This window comes from Lissotriton helveticus, chromosome 10, assembly GCF_964261635.1.
Source record: "Lissotriton helveticus chromosome 10, aLisHel1.1, whole genome shotgun sequence".
NCBI lineage: Eukaryota > Metazoa > Chordata > Amphibia > Caudata > Salamandridae > Lissotriton > Lissotriton helveticus.
In genome coordinates, this window is record NC_136071.1 from 1,055,836,511 (window position 1) to 1,055,855,188 (window position 18,678).

An 18,678-nucleotide genomic window follows, 5' to 3' on the forward strand; every position below is an offset into this window, starting at 1 on the left:
TTATGTTCTGATGTATAGGCACGGTCTCTTTTTCGTGATTATTTAACCTGTTACATATTGAAATCAGGAATATGTTACAGTTATTAATTGTGCAGGCAGCACCACATGTGATCAGATTAGCACATAAAAAGCAGATGCGAGGCTGCCGACTTTCAGTGTTCTACTGCCCGGTGTTTACAGCAAGAATCTGAGAGGATGTGGTCCGTCTGCATAAACGTCCGGCGCTGCTGCTGGAAACCAGGGTTCGAGCCTCAAGGTCGTGTCCACATCCTGTGCTTCTGGGCAAATCACTTAATCTCCCCGTGCCCGAATGTGTAATGTAAATTCGGTGCTCGTGTAAAGCGCTCCAACCAGAGAGATTAAGCTATTGGCATTGTAAATGACATTGCCGTTTAGTTATCTGTTTTCAAAACCAACACATAAATAAAAAGTTTGCAATTTACAATGCCAATAGCTCTAACTTTTGCAAAGGCGAGACCGTTGCATTGTAAATGCTTGTTCTTCTTTGTCCTCTTGAGTTCTGTCCATGCATTCCACAAGGGAATTATTTATTTAATTTTTCTTTCAATCTGTTTCTCTTTCCTGGTCTTACTAGCACCGGGGGCTTAAATGTTTCAGGGCCTGAGGCAGGCAGAAGGCCCACGGTGCTCCAATGAGGAGTTTGGCTGAGGACGCTCGTCCGAGCGTGAGGGGGGCAACCACAAGCAACAGCTCTCAATGCCGGCCGGCCACGTGCTAGCATCTGGCTGGTGATGTACTAACATCGGGTGAAGCCACGGAGCTCCTGTAGGCAGGAGACAGTGCCATGCAGCCGAGACTGTGGCAAGGGCATGGCTGGCTTCAGTGGGCCTATCGTGCAGCGGCACCTGCACCAAAGGTAGGAAAGCGATGGGGTTCAGGGCGGACTTGCGGTCTGTGTGCAGGTGCCCGCACAGCTGGTGCTAGTCGTTGTTGGGGTGGATCGAGTCACCACCCTCGTCTCTGAGTGGGGATGTCACCTAATTGGCCACAGAATCAATCTAGTGCATCATGGCTGTAGGTAAGAGATACAGGCACACTTCTGTATAGTTACAGGGGGAAGAACCTAAGCGTCTTAGCCGCTAAATTTTATAACCTCTGGCCACGCCTAGCCAGAGTGTTTTACAGGGTGTAGTTTCCGGGTTCTCATGGTGCTGATGTCATTACATCTGTGAGGTGTTGAGATGAAAGAATGCCTAAACGTAGCGTTGACTGAAAGCTTTATTCTTTTACTTAAACCCCATGGCAGCAAGGACGATCTGATGCAACCGTCAGCAGGCAGCTTCTTTCCATAATCCTCCCCAGCCTTCTTTTCATCAGCGCTCTAGAATAATCACATTCCAGGGGGACTCAAGCACACGCTCGAGCACAACACTTCCCCCTTTCCCCAAAAAAACCAAAAAACAATAGTAGAGAAGACATACTAAGTTGTTCCTAAAATTATACCTGTTCGAATAAAATAAAATACAAGTCAAAGTAACACTTTAACATAACAATGAATTAAACAATCAGATTATTTGTAGGTATGTGTGATATAGTCATAAACTTGCTTATGTTTTACACTCAAGTGTTTTGCCAGAGCAAACTCCTCCTTCAACATTTGCAGAAGCTGAACACCCTGAGTGAAACACTCAGTACCGTATTTACCCCTGGAATCTACACAAGATTTGACAAGAATGCAGATGGAATCATTAGGTGAACACACCACCTTAGTGTTTTCTACGTCATCAACCCAGTCATACCTACTAACCTGTGCCTGCTTATCTCTAGCATGCTCTACCTCAACATGTAGTTTGAATAAAGCAATTCTGTTTGCATTCCACACCTTTCCATCACTTAAAAGTGCAGAATTACACAGAATGTTAAATACTTTGAGAGGGGCAGAATACTTGCTCTCTCCTTTACATACAAGTCTTCCCTTCTTGACCTTAACAGTGTCATCAACCTGTAAATTGACTATTCTCCCTTTACTGGCACCTGCATGTTTCTCCACCATATAGCTTGTTCTTGTCCCTTAACCACCCTAGGAAGACAGATATCGATTTAGAGTCATGTCTGAATTCAGTAGCTGCTTGGATGGATCGCTCCTTCTTAAAATCAAACGGAGAGAAAACTGAGCTTATGATCATGGGGGACAAACATCACAGCTCCCCCCAAATACAATGGCCCAGCCGCCTAGGGGCTCCCCCCAAACCTAAAGAGAGAATCAAAAGTTTAGGAATCTGGCTTGATACCTCCCTAAATCTTGAACACCAAGCGGTTCAAGTTTCAGCCACATGCTACGACATCCTTAGACAACTTCGTAAAATACTGCCTCTGCTCCCAGACATAGCACGCAGAACATTGGTACAATGCCTGGTGCTGACACGTCAGGAATATTGTAATTCCCTTTACTTGGGGGCCCCCAAGACTGCCATCAGTAAGTTGTAGGTGGTACAGAACTGCGCAGCGAGGCTTCTATACAACGGCCCTAGAAATTTATCAGCCAAACCGGCCCTGATGGGACTGCATAGGCTACCCATCACAGAATGAATAAAATGTAAAGTGCTCTGCATAGCACATAAATGTCTGTGGGGCACTGGCCCCGGAATACAAAAAAATCTGTTGTCATTCTATTGCCTGTCACGGATCCTGAGATCTTCTAATCAACTGCAAGCCACAGTCCCTAAGATTAGGAGGACAAGAATGGGTGGCCATCTATTCTCTCAGAATGCATCCATCCTATGGAACTCCCTCCCCATCACAATTCAGGCAGTGACCCACCACCTCGAATTCAGGAAGTTACTCAAACCTTGGTTCTTCCGGCACTTGTAGTGAGAGTGGATACGTACAGTTATGGCTTAGAGTGCTGGGACGCCTTTGGGTAGCCATGCGCCATATCAATAATGCATAATACATAATTTGTTCACAAGGGATTGCTTAACCTCCTTAACAGACCAGGAGACAATCTTGGTACAATTTAGCCATCCCATATTATCTTTGGTGCAGGGAGATCTCCCACTCATGAATCCAAAGGTGAATATCCAGTGGTCTGACATTATGTGACTCGGTATGCACAAACCATTTTCCACTATTCATCCTCCCAATCCTTTCCATTGCTGTACGATAACTCGATTGAAGTGATCAATGCTTCCATTCCCTTCTGGGTGATAAAGAGGGGTTGTTCTAGGTACAATGCCAGTGTCACTAATAAACTTCTTGAAACACTCACCCACAAACTGTCCAACGTTGTCAGAAACTAAGGGCCAGATGTAGGAAGCCTAATACCGGTCGGTAAAGGCCGAAATTACCGAATTTCTGCCGTTACCGACCGGTATTAGGCTTTTCAGATGTAGGGGCCTAATTTAAGGATTTGGTAATTTACCGAATCGGTAATTTAAGGAATCGGTAAATTACCAAATTCTTAAATACCGATTCAGTAAATTACCGAATCCTAAATGTAGGGGGCACTCAAATGAGTGCTTTTCCCATTTTAGGATTCGTTATTTACCACCAACTACAAGTTGGTGGTAAATATCGAAAACCCCAAAAGAAGCAATTTTTGGGAAAAATTATTACAGTGCAATGTGGCAGACACACATGACCTTAGGGCATGTATGTGTGCCACATGTGCACCCATACACTATTCACGGGTGCAACAGGACGTCAAAGACACCCTGCCACCCTTCAATGTGTTCCCCCTTTTACCGAATCGGTATTTACCGATTCGGTAATTCCCATTCATTCCTATGGGCCTCCCGGCCCATAGAAATGAATGGCAATTGCCGAATCGGTAAATACCGATTCGGTATTTACCGAATCTTACCGATTCAGTAATACTTACCGAATGAATACCTACATCCCATTTACCGATTCTAAAATACAGAATCAGTAAAATTCGGTATTTTAGAATCGGTAAATCTGGATTCCCTACATCTGGCCCTAAATCTTTAGGAAGACCTTCCCTTCCGAAAACTTCTCCCAAGAAACACAATAAATTCTCAGAATCCGCTTTCTCTACAATCTTGTACTCTGGCCATTTGGAGAAATCATCAATTATCACAAAAATGTACTTCTGTATTCCATCCACAGTTTTATCTGGACCAAAAATGTCTACTCCAATCCTTTCCCATGGCATGCTAGGGACTACAATGAGATGTAAGGTTGGTTTAAAACTGAATAAACTCCTGTTAGATTTTGTACACTCAACACAATCACGGACAACCCTTTTGATGTCCCTGATGAACAGATGTGACGATGAGGGCAGACCTCCGCATGCACCAGGGAGTAGTTTACTAAGTTAGGTCGAGGTTTGATGTCCCTGTCAACACCTGGCCACCAGTAAGATGGTCTAATTCTACACTTGGTTTTAACAATTTCCAAATGGCCTTCATGACAAAGGTTAACAACCTTTTCAGGGAAAAGTTTAGGTGGAGCCAACTTACCACCCGTGGGTAAATATTCATTTTTCAAAGGAAAGTTTGTTCCTTGTCTCCCAAAATGGAATTAAATCCTTGGATAGATTAGATTTCCCAGGCCATCCTTAAAGAATATACTTACTCACCACATGTAAATCCTCATCCAGGGAAATATTTTTAATTCAGTCATCCTGAATGAAGTACTTACTAACTCATTGCCAAAGATACTCGCCACTAACCAATGGTCCCACTCACTACTAGTGTCTTCACAAACAGGTAGAGGACATCTACTCAGGAAATCTGCAATTCTATTGCGAATACCAGGAACACACATAATATCATAAACAAAATCCAACAAGTGCGAAATCCTGGGAGAAACATTAAACCATGTGATGTTAAAACTTTGGTAAGAGGTTTGTGGTTGGTTCTTAATGTGACACAAGTTCCCCAAACAAATTGCTTATATTTTTAAGTCCCCACAAACAACCAAGAGCTTCCCTTTCAATAACCGAATATTTTTCTTCTGTGCTTGTAAGTGCTCTAGAGGCAAATACAACTACCCACTCAGTTCCATTACTTTGCATTTGTGATAACACAGCACCAAGACCTCTTCCACTGGCATCAGTTGTGATAAAACTTTTAAGTTTAGGGTCAAAGCCTTGGAGTGCTGGAGCAGAGCAAATATCTTTTTTTAATGTTGTCCATACATGACTGGCATTCCTTAGACCAATGAAAAACACTCTCTTTTTTTAGCAATTGTCTGAAAAATACATTTTTCTGCCAAATTGCACACAAATGTTAAATAAAATTGTGCCAGGTTTAAAAAAAGCACCTAACTTCCTCTTTATTCTGTGATGTAGGAGCTTTTTTTTATAGCATCAACTAGCTCTGACTTAGGATGAATACCACATGCACTTAGGTATGATACACTTTTCCTAGCTATTTTATATTTGGATTTTTCAGCAGTTAAACCTCTTCTATCCAACATTTGTAAAACTTTAAATAAAACCTTGTTCTGTTCTTCTCTACCTTTTCCCATAATGAGGATATCATCCCGGAAGAACCATACGTTTTTCATGTCCTTAAAAATGAGGTGCATGATACGTTAAAACATAGCAGCAGCTGATGCCAACCCAAATGGATCTCTCCTAAACTGGAAAGTACCTATTGGGGTGACAAAAGCAGTAAGATGCTTACGATCTTTATGGAGGGGAACCTGATTGTATGTGGAAGCTAAGTCTATTGTGGAAAACTATTCCATGTTTTTAGTAGCTGAGAGCAACTCCGATATTCTGGGGAGAGGAAACACGTCAATAAACATATTTTTGTTAAGCTCCTCCAGCTCCAGACACAAGCGGACCCTGCCGCTGGCCTAGCGTGTGACGCCAAGGGGGGTGACCCAGTCAGAAGACTCAACACATTCAATTATACCATTGTCAACCAGTTTCCGGATTTCTCCCACTACTTCAACCTTGACACCCAAGGCAATAGTCCTTAATTTATGGATGCATGGATTAGCATTTTCGTTCAGGATTATTTTATGTGAAAACCCCTTGAGTTCACCAATGCTCCCAGGGAAAACACTGGGAAACTTAGTAACAAACTCTTTACATAAGACTTTATGTTCAGGATCCACACTCATAACAGGATCTGGACTATTAGGATCTAAATGTATCACCAGCTCACCTTGATCCCACCTACCTAACACACATGGGCCAGCTAAAGACACATACAGTTTACAAACTGCTTGCCTTCCTTTAAACTCAAAGGTCAGTTTACGAAAACCTGGCAGCTCGATTGGTTCCCCATGTAGCTTACAGAATGCACATCAGGACTTTCCAATTCAGGACCAATTACAGTACTGAATAACTCTTCCCATTTGCTTTTGTTGACAATGGAATAGGGTTACCCATAATCAGCCATTAAGGTCACTTGTGCTCCACCAGCTAGTATATTGCAAACTGGTTATTTTCTTTGTTTACCCCCAACCACACTATCATTATCATGTATGCAACAAACTTCGTTTTCTTCACTATCAGAGTCAGCACTCTCATCCACATGTTCGTACTCATCTACAAGACATTTTACAGATTTGGATTTACGACATGCACATGCAAAATGACCAGACATTTTACAATAAGCACTCCTCTAACCTAAAGCTGGACATTTCCTATCATTAACAAGATGGGAAGAGCTACCACAATGGTAACACTTTTCTTTAATATCCGAGAACTTCTCTACACGATCTTTGTTTCCACGTCTTTCTTTAACAGGTTGTTTTTCAGTTTTCTTTTTAATCTGTTCAAGACGGGAATAGTTTGTTTTTACGATCTTTACTATTTCTCCACTATTATCCATTTTGGTCTTTCGAATAACAGTTTTGGCACATCTAGAAGTCAGTTCAGCTTTGCTGATGATGGGACTAATTTCACGTAAACTTGCATCACCATTAATCTTGAAGATTTTGATTGTTGCAATGTACAATTAATTGGTCAAAAATGAATTCCTCCTCACTCACACCAAATTTGCAGGATAAGGCAAGTCTTCTAAGAGAAGCAATGTAATCTTCTACTTTCTCGTAAGGTTCTTGTTTCCTATAATAAAAGTTGAATCTGTGCACAGCTTTGCACACAGTAGGCTCAAAAGTATGAATTCACATCTGCGATTGAATACATTCACTTCACTTCCAGACAAAGGTTTCTTTTCAATCCTGTTATAAACTCTTAAACCTCCTAGACCTAAAAAATGTAAGAGGATTTTGTTTTCCTTTCTGGTGGAAATTCTTTGATTCAAATATATCCAAATAGTTTATCAAGTAATCTCTCAATTCTTCATCTCTGGTTTGAAACTTCACAATCTTTTACCGTGAATTTTTGTGGGTAGGCAAACTCGTGGTGGCCATTGCCATGGTTAAGAAACAAACTTGGCAAAATAATAGATATTAAAAATAGAATCTTAAAAATGGAAAGAATTACAGAATTAGGAGGCAGGACACAATAACATTTATAAAATGTACCTTGGTTGATAGGTAGTGTGCGTATTACTGTTGAAATGTAAATTCCAGTAGTCTGCAAAATCGCAGATAAAATACATGCTGTACTAAATAAGAAACTCTTGCCGGTATGAAATTCTTTCATTAAACAGGCAAGTCAAAATGACTGCATGTAAAGTCACCCTGCGTGACCCACGTATTGACGAGTTGCTTAGTATTGACAAACTAAGATTTGTGGCCGTGTTGCCAGGGTGCCGTGCGAAACGTCCCCTTCTCACTGCCTGCGAAAAAGCAAACATGGAATGGCAAGCCTGCTCCTACAGAATGCCAGCATCAGTGCAGAACACTACCGGCGCTCGAAAAATGCGGCCGAACGGCAGTTCCTCCAATGGCTCTCGTGGTGCCAAGTGCCAGGTAATCCCTAAAAAAAAACGGTATCTTAAATATAGGTTGCAATTGTCAAATGCTTGTAAAAATACAGAGTTGATCACAAATTCCTCCTTTGCTGTTGCTATATATCCAGATGGAATGGAATTGATAAAAAAAAATTTTTAACTGCATAGGGTCATGGGGTTCAAGTATCTTGTTGTCGATGATGAGATGAAAGAATCTCCAAACATAGCGTTGATTGAAAGCTTTATTCTTTTAGTTAAACCCCCATGGCAGCAAGGAAGATCTCATGCAACCGCCAGCAGGCAGCTCCTTTCCACAATCGTCCCCATCCTTCTTTTCATCAGCGCTCTAGAATCACCACATTCCAGGGTGACTCGAGCACACGCTCGCCCACCAACACAACATGAGGCAGCCCTAGCTAACTGAGCTGGTGATGTGCACTGATAGGGCACGTGTTTTCCCCTCACTGCGGCACTCCAAGTCGCGTCTTCACTGAGGGAGAAAGTAGCACGGCGTGGTTGTGGTGTGCATGCAGCCGTCAAAACAGAAATGGCTAAGGTGGGAGTGGGGTGAAAAGCCCTATCATTGCCAAGTAACAATCTGCGCTAGGCCATCAGGCCGACCAGCTGGGATCAGACATACACATACATCAAGGAAAAAATACCTCACAAACCTAGCAAATCGCAAAAAAGGCTGCTTGCGAGCGCAATTCAGCCGTTTCCAATGCAGGAACCCATATAGCGAAAAAGCAACACATTCCCAAAAATAAGGACTCGCACAAATTGCGAGAACCAAAATGCAAACCCTTATTTGCGATTTCCCTAACTGCGATTGCAAATAGCGATTTTCTAAGAAAAATCGCAAACCAATGCATGTAAATGCGCAAATTGCAATTTGTCTGAAAATTGCATATTTGCAAGTACAGAATCCGAATTTGGTGGTAAGTTGTGTAAAAAAATATCACACGGGTGCAACCACTCAGAAACGTATTTAAACTGACCCAGAAGGCCCATGGAGCTTTTCACAATGGCAGCGCTCTACGTGATGGCGAGGAGGAGGAGGATCCAGGCAGAAGCACAGCGCAGATTGAGAATACAGGAGCGGGTATTCAAAGTGTGCATCACATTGCTGGGACAAACAGAGGATGAAATATACGATAAGTACAGGTTGAATGGTGCAATGATCCTACACCTGATAGCAGAATTGGAACTCCTAATGCAGCGCCAGACCCGCCATCAATACATGCCATTCCCGCCCATGTCCAGGTCCTATGTTGCCTACACCTACTTGCCTCAGGCAGTTTTCACGGGGTTTTAGTTGTTGCGGGAGGGGTATCACAAAGCTCCCTGTCACGTTTCTTCACGTCCTTCCTGGACGCCATGATGACAAGGCTCCATATCACCTTCCCCACAAACCAACAGGAAATGAACAAGACAACACTGGACTTCAACCAGGTCACACAGTTCCCACATGTGATTAGATGCATAGACTGTAGGCATGTTCCCATGTGTCCCCAAGCAGCTAATGAATACATTTTCAGGAACTGGAAGTCATATCATTCAATCAATATGCAAGTAGTGTGCAATGGTAAGCATATATTAACTGACGTTGTGGCGCAATACCCTAAAAGCACTCACAACTCCTACATAGTTAGACCCAGTGGCATCCACACCCGTCTGCTCAGGGGTGAATTTGGAGAAGGGCATCTGCTCAGTAAACACATATACTTATTTTCTACACAAATAGACAGAAATATAAATGCATACCCGTTGCTAACCCTTTGCTTACTACCCTGTAGGTGACAGCGCATATGCCGTGCGAAACAACATCTTGACGCCGTACCACAACTCAGCCACCACACATGAGCAGAGGTACAATGCAGCCCACATCAGCACACATAACATCATTGAACGCACGTTTGGACTACTGAAGAGTTGCTTCCGCATACTACACAAAACTGGTGGAGCGTTGCAGTACCATCCATAGACCTACTGCCAGATCGTGGATGCATGTGCCATGTTTCACAACATTGCCACCAGGAGAGGTATACCCATAGAGGTGTCCAACCGTGAGTCTGAAGGGTGACAACCAACCACCCACACAACTCCGACAAGCGCATGTGGCAAGAACAGCAGAAGGGCAAAGGAGACGTGCAGACATCACACAACATTATTTCTGAGGTATGTAATGATGAAACAAGACACTTAAATGTCAAACAGAAAAGTATTTACTGACTTGAGCCCATGTAGTATTGTGTAACCACACAGAGATTTGTGAAAAATAGAACAGTGATTGCATTGAAAATGGAGGGAAATAAATAATGTCAGGAGCCTTTAAACAATCACTATAATGGTTTTGACCATGGTTACGTCACCATGAGCAAATAAGGAAGAACATGTTTGTCTAGCGCGTCCTGCCATACACCCCCAAATGCCTTTCGCCTGCATCAGCTACATCCCCCTGATGTGCAACAGAAGGTGTTGTGCTGCGGGTACAGTGCCTCCGGGCAATGGTCACTGGCATCCACAGGCTACCAAGGCAAGATGCCACCTCACTCCCCTCCTCCCCCATTAAGTTGCTGCCTCCAACAGTCCCAGCCTGGATCTGTTGCACGGCAGTGGTCACTTGTTCAAGGGCCCTGGCTACATCCCCACAACAATGGCCCATATTAATTTGCATGGCCACGGATCTACGTGACAGCAGCGCAGTGGTGTTGCTGAGCTTATTGTTGGACCTAGTATTGGCTGCCATGCGCATCATGCACTGCTGATGCCTTCTCCTCTGTGTGCTGTGGCCCTCAAGCATCACCTTGGTTAGCTCCTGTATGCTAGCATTGTTCTGCCTATTTCATCCACTACCGCTGCACCCCAATATCTGGGACTCCATGCCACACCACACATTTGGAGCCTGGTCTTCCTGTTCGTCAATGAGCGACCTTGACCGGCGCCTCCGTCCACGTTGGACCGGTACCTGGGGTGTAGGTGTTATGTTCGCAAGAGGCTGGCTGGTCACAGGAGTGGCTACAGGAGCCAGCTCTGATTCCATGGGCTGCAGTGATGGAACTTGTGCCCTGCGTTTTGGGTGTGACGGGGGTGTGCTTGCTGGGGCAACTGGAGTCTCCACATCAGTCTCTGCAGGAGTCTCAGATATGTGTAGACATTCACTGTCTTCCGAGTCCACTTCAGCTGCATCTGTGAAGGGAAACAGTGCAATGTTAGTTGGTGTAAAGGTTACTAATGTGTGACATTAAGAGTACTTGTGTCACATTAAATCACTAACTGCCATGCAGTGTTGGCTTGTGTTACTTGCCATTGTTGTGTGTGACTGCCCACTTGATTGACATGCTTACAACTCCCCTAATGCATTGGGTGTATGAGGGAAAACATGGACTGGAGTTTGACCTGTACACTGGGGTTGGACTGGAGGCATGTGCACAATTGAACATTACTTAGCAGTGTATGGTTGCATGCATCTTTCCTTGTGTGGTACTAGCCACGCCGGATGTGTCCAGCTGGCTGGACTGTGGCCTCTACCAGGACCTCCAGGGCTGTATAGTCTGGAACTTTAGATGGGCCCCCTCCTGTGCTCCTGGCCTCCTTCATCCTTTCTACAATTCGCTCCTTGGCACGGCTTCGCAGGTCGTACCACCTCTTCTTGAGGTCATCTATGCTGCTGTGTGTAACACCCACATCATTGACCTTGCTCTTGACACGCAGCCATTTCCTGCGCTTTTCGGCCTCTGGCACTTTAAGTGAAAGTTTACCAAAGAGCTTGTCATCGCTCTTGGACACCTCCTCAATGAGGTTTTCGAGTTCTCTTTCACTGAATTTCAGTTTTCTCTTCCTGGGTGTGGCACTCTCCCCTGATGTTGTCTGATCTATTCTGGTACACAGAAAGTTACAGCAAACAATCTTGGGTGATGAATCAGCTCAGCCCCAGCACTCTGCTACCTCCTCTCGCCTGCTCTGAACACTGAATGAAGCATGAGCTGGATGACTTCCTGGTTGTGATGTCATCAGCATGCTTCCAAAGCGACTCGCTTTTGGCAATATCGCTATTTGCGAAATCGCAAATTGTGTTTTTTTGCGCGACTCTTCTGTGAAGTCGCTATTCCAATTTGCAATTATTACTGATTCGGTAATTTTTCGTTAACGGGTTCATGCATTGCGGTTAGCAATTTCTAAATAGTGATTCCTTATTTTTCACTATTTAGGAATCGCTAAAACTGATTTTGATGCATGTACCCGTTAGAGAGTGCGGAACACTGGGACATGAGAAAGCACAAGGAACCACAGTATGGGTTCTGGGCGGAGCCACAAGCAGTACCAGTCCAGTCCCTTTTATTTCAGGGATCACAACATCAGGATACTGGGTCGCTCACTACATCAATGTTAAACATAAGCAATATTGATACTTAGCAGCTATGTTAAAAGAATAGAAAATTCAAGTTTATTACTTTTACTGTTTTGAAATCATGATTTTACCTCATGTGCACATGTACTGGTCACAAGAGTTTCCAATAAGGATGAAGCGCCTGAATTAAAAAAAAGTAAAACCGGTTGTGATTAGATGGTGCTAACTGCCAGTTCTATATTTTAATTGAACACTTAGGAAGTTAGATAAATGATCTTTATTGGGTATATGGCAAATGAATAATGACAAATGTTCTTGGGAGAAAAATGTTGCAGAGAAACGAAAATAGGAATAAGAAGACAAGTATTTCTTTCGTGCGCTGTCGCTTTAAAGCCAGACGAACAGAGGTTTCAGGAAGTAGATAGACCCTGGGCTTTCTCAGCTAAGAAACGAAACTTCCGCGCCCTTGTTGATGCCGATGGAGGAGGAAAAGAAGAGAAGAGGACTGACTGCTACACTCAGTAAGTTGTTCCGTATACATAAAAATCATTACAGATTAGAACATTGCTGGCCGATTGTTTATAACAATACGTAGTCCGAGTTATATCTTTATCACTGTCTTTTTCATTCTTCTCATGTTACTATTAAATTGCTGCAGCTTGAGGATGCTTGTAATGTGTCTTCGCTCTGTGTGAGACTAAAGTAGTGACCTGCGTTGCATCTACGTGCATCTTTTCAGGTCTAGAAAATTGGGCACTGATAAATTCGTCTAAATGTTAACATAAGATTTTGTGGAAATACTTCAGGCGGCGGTGAACTCTGCCGTCTGACTGACATCCAAAAACCGGGGCCACTGACAAGATGCTTCTTCATGTGTTTCAATGCAGCATCAACCACCACTTGTAACCCAAAAGTGGCCAATTATGCGCCCCCTCTCAGCAGAGATAGAAAGCATGACCGGAGGGGTGAGGAAGAGCAGGAGTACTGTCAGCACCGCCTCCGTATGACTGAGGAGTGGAAGAAAACCTGAAGGAGAGTGTGTGATTCTGCTCTTGAACTGTGAGCGGGGTACTAAAATAAAAAGTGATGTAGTTGGTTTAAAATGGCGGGCGACATAGGGAGAGGCCAGCCTGAATGGCGAGTGAGAGAATTTCTGCTTGACTGTGTTTTGGGTAATTAAGAACGGCCTGTATCGTTCGGGGGCTTGTGTAATGGAGAGCTATTAGAAATATCTAACTGGGAAAGGAATGATGATAATGGAATGTCAGTCACTTTTACGTCACTCTGTGCGGCTGCAGTGTAGCATTACGATGCTGATTATAGCAACTTGGCCTAAATGATTGCTCTAGCACTTGCATTATAATACAACTACTGCTTCTGCAAAGCGTGTGAGTTACAGCCCAGGGTCTACTATTTCTACTAGTAATATTAATTAGAGTAGTAAGTAAGTGAGTATAATCGCAACAATAATGACAATCCAATACCTCTTGTGACTATTCCTGTTGCGGTGCTGAGCTCTTTTTGATATTTTGTGGCACTTCAGGCCTAAGGCTACACAATATTTAATATAACGAACGGTATCCAGGCCAAATTTGCATAATGTTCCCCCTCCCCTCCCCGAATTTGGGGAGTTCAAAGATATCCATGCTTAATAAATTCCCAGTAAAGCACTGTGTAAGTTGCCAAAATAAGCATAATTTTTGTTACAGAAAATAAAACAATCATTTGCAATCTCGCATTATTAAAGTTTGAGCTGTTGGTAGCTGCTGTAAAAAAAAAAAAAATAGGTCTCACCTTTGGGACCTTTTAAGTGTTTAGACCGGCAACAGTTGATGTTGTGGCACCAAGGATATTGAGCTGGATAACTAAACACTCATAAGGTCCCCAATTCGAGTCCTATTGGCTATGCCAATGCTTGTTCTTTGTTAGGACTAATACTTCTCAGCACGGCTGCCCATACTGCTACTGTGTTACTACCAACACTACTCAGCAGGACTGCCACATTTCGGCTGTGTTTGCACAAATACTTCTAAGCAGGGCTGTTATACCTTTACTTTGTTAGTACCAATATTTCTCAGCAGGGCTTCCACACATTTACTGGGGCAGTAATCTGTTCTTCTCAGCAAGGCTGCCAAACTTTTGCTGGGACAGTATCAACACTTCTCAGCAGGGTTGCCATACTTCTAATGTGTTAGCGCCAATACTCCTTAGCAGGGCTGGCATACCTTTACTGTGTTAGTACCAATATCTCTAAGCAGAGCTGCCATACTTTAGCTGGGGCAGTACCTGTTCTCAGCAAGGGTGCCATACTTTTGCTGGGAGAGTACCAATACTTCTTAGGAGGGATACTATACTTTTAGTGGCACTGTGCCGTTACATCTCCACAGGGCTACTATACCTTTACAGGGACAGTGCCAATACTACTCAGTAGGACTGCTATATTTTAGTGTGACAGTACCAATAATTCTTATGACTGCGATACTTTTACTTTGACAGTACCAGTTCTCAGCGGGACTTCTACACAAATACTGGGACAGTGCCAATCAATCTCCATGCGCTTGCTACACTTGTATTGGCATGTCATCAGCACTTTTCTGCTGGGCCTCTATAAATTTACTGGAACAGTAACAACACTTCTCACCAAGGCTGCTATATTTTTACTGCAACAGTAGACGCACCTCTCAGCAGGGCTGCTGTACACTTTACTGGACAGTATTAGCACCTCTCAGCTGGGCTGCTCTACGCTTATGAGACAGTAGTACCACCTCTCAGTAGGGATGCTTTACTCTTTATGGGACTGTACGAGCACCTCCCAGCATGGTTGCTGTACACATTATGGGACAGTATCAGCACCTCTTAGCAGGGGTGCTTTACTCTTTACAGAATTGTAGCAGCACCTCTCAGCAAGGCAGCTTTATGGGAGCTATCAGCAGCTCTTGGCAGGGGTGCTTTGCAGGTCAGTATCAGCACCTCTCAGCAGGGGTGCTTTACCCTTCATGGGACAGTATCAGCATCTCTCAGCAGGGCTACTTTATGGGACAGTATTAGCATCTCTCAGCAGGGGTGCTTCACAGGTCAGTATTAGCACCTCTCAGCAGGGGTGCTTTACCCTGTATGGGACAGTATCAGCACCTCTCAGCATGGGTGCTTTACACTTTATGGGACAGTATCAGCTCTTTTCAGCGAGGTTGCTCTGCTACTAATGGAGCAGTAGGGCTGCTGAACAATATTTTTCTTTTTAATTTTTTATTGACAACTCATGAGGGCACAAAAGTAAAAGAACAAAGTAATACTGTACATTTAAACAAGATAAAATAAGATATAATATATGGCAGAAGAAACATACAAACACTCATATAATTCATTATTCAAATTTAGATATACGAGAGACAGATCAAAAAAAAAAGGCAGGTTATTGCAGAGTATTCAAATGAAACTGCCCCATATTCTTTCAAATTTATTAATGATCATATACCTCTGAGTTTAGCAAGGGTCAACTCCATAATATATATTTTATTTACCAATGACCACCATTCCAAAATATGTGGAGGTTTGGGAGCAATCCATGCTCTGGCTATAATTAGTTTTGCACAAGATAATAATATCGTAACCAAAGATTGCTGATGTAGTGTGACGGGGTGTATATCTAACAATACTGTTAAGGCCGTAAGGGAAAGTGATTTTATATGTTTAATTTGCATTACCTTATCTAAGGCAGACCAAAACCCCTTCAGCATCGGACAGGAAAACAGCATATGTTCGAGATCTGCTGCTATTAAGTCACACTTGGGACATTTGGTACGATCACTAAAGGATATATCAGAGGCCCATTTATAGATCTTTTCAGGTGTATGGTATAGCATACGTGTGGTTTTAAATTGTTGAAGTCTTAGACTGGAGGATTGGACAAGTCTATTGATATTGCTAAGAGAAGTGGATATCTGACTAGGAGTTATAATCAGGCCCAACTTAGAGCTCCATTTCTCCGCTAACTTTAAACAATCATTTGTTTTATAAGTACTAAGGCACCGATAACCCTCTTTAATTATAGATTTATTCTTGGAGGAATATAAACAATTCCAAATTTCAGAATCCAAGATTTCACATAATTTAGTCTTACGTATTAAGAAGTCGTGTATCTGAATATACTTAAATCTCATTGACTCTGTCAAATTATATAAAACCTTAAGTGTCTCAAAAGCTAAAAGACCTTGGGTGCCATATAGATCCCCGAGTGTAGTAATACCTTTGTCAAACCATATGTGAGCCATACCATCACTAAAAATTCCAGGGAGACCCGGGTTCCCCCACAGCCGTAATTTAGGATGGAAAAATGAAGTTTTACAGAATGCCATGATGTTAAACCATATCTTGGCAGTGTCTTTAGCGGTCTTGAATTTTACCCTCTTAAAGTAGTTAGAGTAATTGAGTCTCAACAAAAACATTTTAGAATCAGAGTTTAACATAATCAAATGAAAATATAATGGAGAATCGGCATTAAGCAATGATCGAAGATGTCCTAAAAACGTTCCCTAAAAATATAGTTTAAAATCGGGAAAATTAAGTCCCCTGCTTTCTAAAGAATTTTTAAGTAATTAAGTAGACCTGCGTGCTTTCTTATATCCCCAAATGAAACTACTAAATATCCCATTTAATTAAAAAAAAAAAAGAATTATTAAGTGCTAAAGGGATAGATAGAAATAAATAAAGGAATTTGGGGAGAACTTTCATTTTAATTAAGTTAATTCTGCCAATTATGTTCAGTGGGAGTTTATGCCATTTTTTAAAGATAGTCTAGTTGTTCTTATTAAAGCATCATAGTTAATAGAAATTATATCATGTATATTAGAGGTAATTTTAACACCTAAATAGATAGCAACTTTAGATATCCCCAAAACAGCTGTACTTGGCTCATAGTTAGCGACAATTTGTGTTTTATTTATATTTAGTTTGTACCCGGATACCAATCCAAATCTACTTGCTTCAAACATTATCCCTTGTAGTGCTTCTACGACATCAGGCGAATAAATCGCGATATCGTCGGCATAAGCCGTAATTTTTAAAGATTGAGATCCAGAACTGAAAGGTATAATTCGAGATTGAATCTGTAAAGCATATAAAAAAGGCTCAATCGAAAGAGCAAGTAATAAAGGAGATAAAGGACACACTTGATGGGTCCCTCGAGAAATGAAAAACGTGGAGGAAGTCAACCCTGCATAGCTAATACTAGCTACCGGGTTGTCATACAAAGCCCGAATCCATGTAACAAATTGTCCACTAAACCTCAAATTTGTCAATACGGCCCAAAGATACCCCCACCCCACTTGATCGAAAGCCTTCTCGGCATCTAATAAAATCCTACCGAGTGGGGTGGATGTTGTCTGTGCTATATCAAAAGCTGTTATGGTCATATTAATGTGGGCTGTAGTATCCCTACCCGTCACAAACCCATGTTGCTGCAGATTAAGTATTTGGGGCATTAATGGAGCCAAACGAGTAGCTAAAATTTTGGCAAACACTTTGGCATCAGTGTTAATGAGAGAAATGGGTCTGTATGAACCACAATCTTCAGTAGGTTTGCCCTTTTTTAAGAAAAAAATATATTTTGGCCATGTTCCAAGAATTAGGGGCTTTCCCATTTCTCCCAATAAATTCAATAACCTGAAGCAATAAAGGAGATAATTTCTCAATGCATATTTCTCCTGCTGCTTTACCTGAAGGTAAAGATGTAATAGCCTGTCTAACCTCCAATAAAGTAATATTATCTGATAGTTGGTCTGTTCCCGGGGCATTTCTAGTATTTTATTCTCTTCTATGTAATCCTGTATCATAGCAAAACAGGGATTGGTCTCTGGAGTATATAAAGTGCAATAGTAATCTACAAACTGTACTAATATTTCAGCTGGGTGATGATATAAAATATTGTCAGAGCCACGAATACTCTTAATCGTGGCGTTGGCTCTATCTTCAGCTGTTTTGTAGGCAAGAATTTTGCCAATCTTATCTCCACTTTCGCATTAGTTAATTTTAAATTTGAGTAATATAGCACTGCTTTTTTGGAACAGAGTTGTTTTTAAAGTTGCCTTTAAATGTCCCAGTTTCAAAACAATTTCAACAGTATCCTGAGAATTTAAACACAGTGCGTCAGCCAACAATATTTCTTGTAGTATAATATTTGAGGTCAGCAGTTTGTTATTTTTACGATTTGCTGAGTTTTGTCTGTATACGAATTCCTGAGTAAACCCCCTAATACTGGCCTTACAGGCATCCCATACCATTATACAGAAAGTGGAGTCGAGATTGTATTTAATAAATTCTTTAAGATGATCCTTGAGTGGTATTATAAACGTGGAATCAGACAATAGATATCTGGGGAAAGAAAATAGCCTCGGACGGTGATGGATTTGCCGGATGGTAAATGTGAGTAAAATAGGATTGTGATTGGAAGAGATTCGGGGGCATAACTCAATAGAGCTCGAATTCAGTACATTATCAGAAGCCATGGCCATATCAATACGGGAGCAT

The 18,678-nt window shown here is 42.2% G+C and overlaps 1 protein-coding gene across 2 annotated transcripts in view; it reads left to right on the forward strand.

Annotated features, from left to right (window-relative positions):
* The first annotated feature begins 12,548 nt into the window (after positions 1 to 12,548).
* The window catches only part of LOC144784759 (sterile alpha motif domain-containing protein 9-like), a 232,380-nt gene continuing 226,250 nt past the window's right edge, over positions 12,549 to 18,678 (forward strand). Inside the window, exon 1 of one of the 2 annotated variants that reach the window (XM_078663764.1) lies at positions 12,549 to 12,674. The gene's annotated coding sequence lies outside the window, so the exon portion shown is untranslated. The remainder of the gene's footprint in view (positions 12,675 to 18,678) is intronic. The other variant, XM_078663765.1, reaches the window with a different exon arrangement.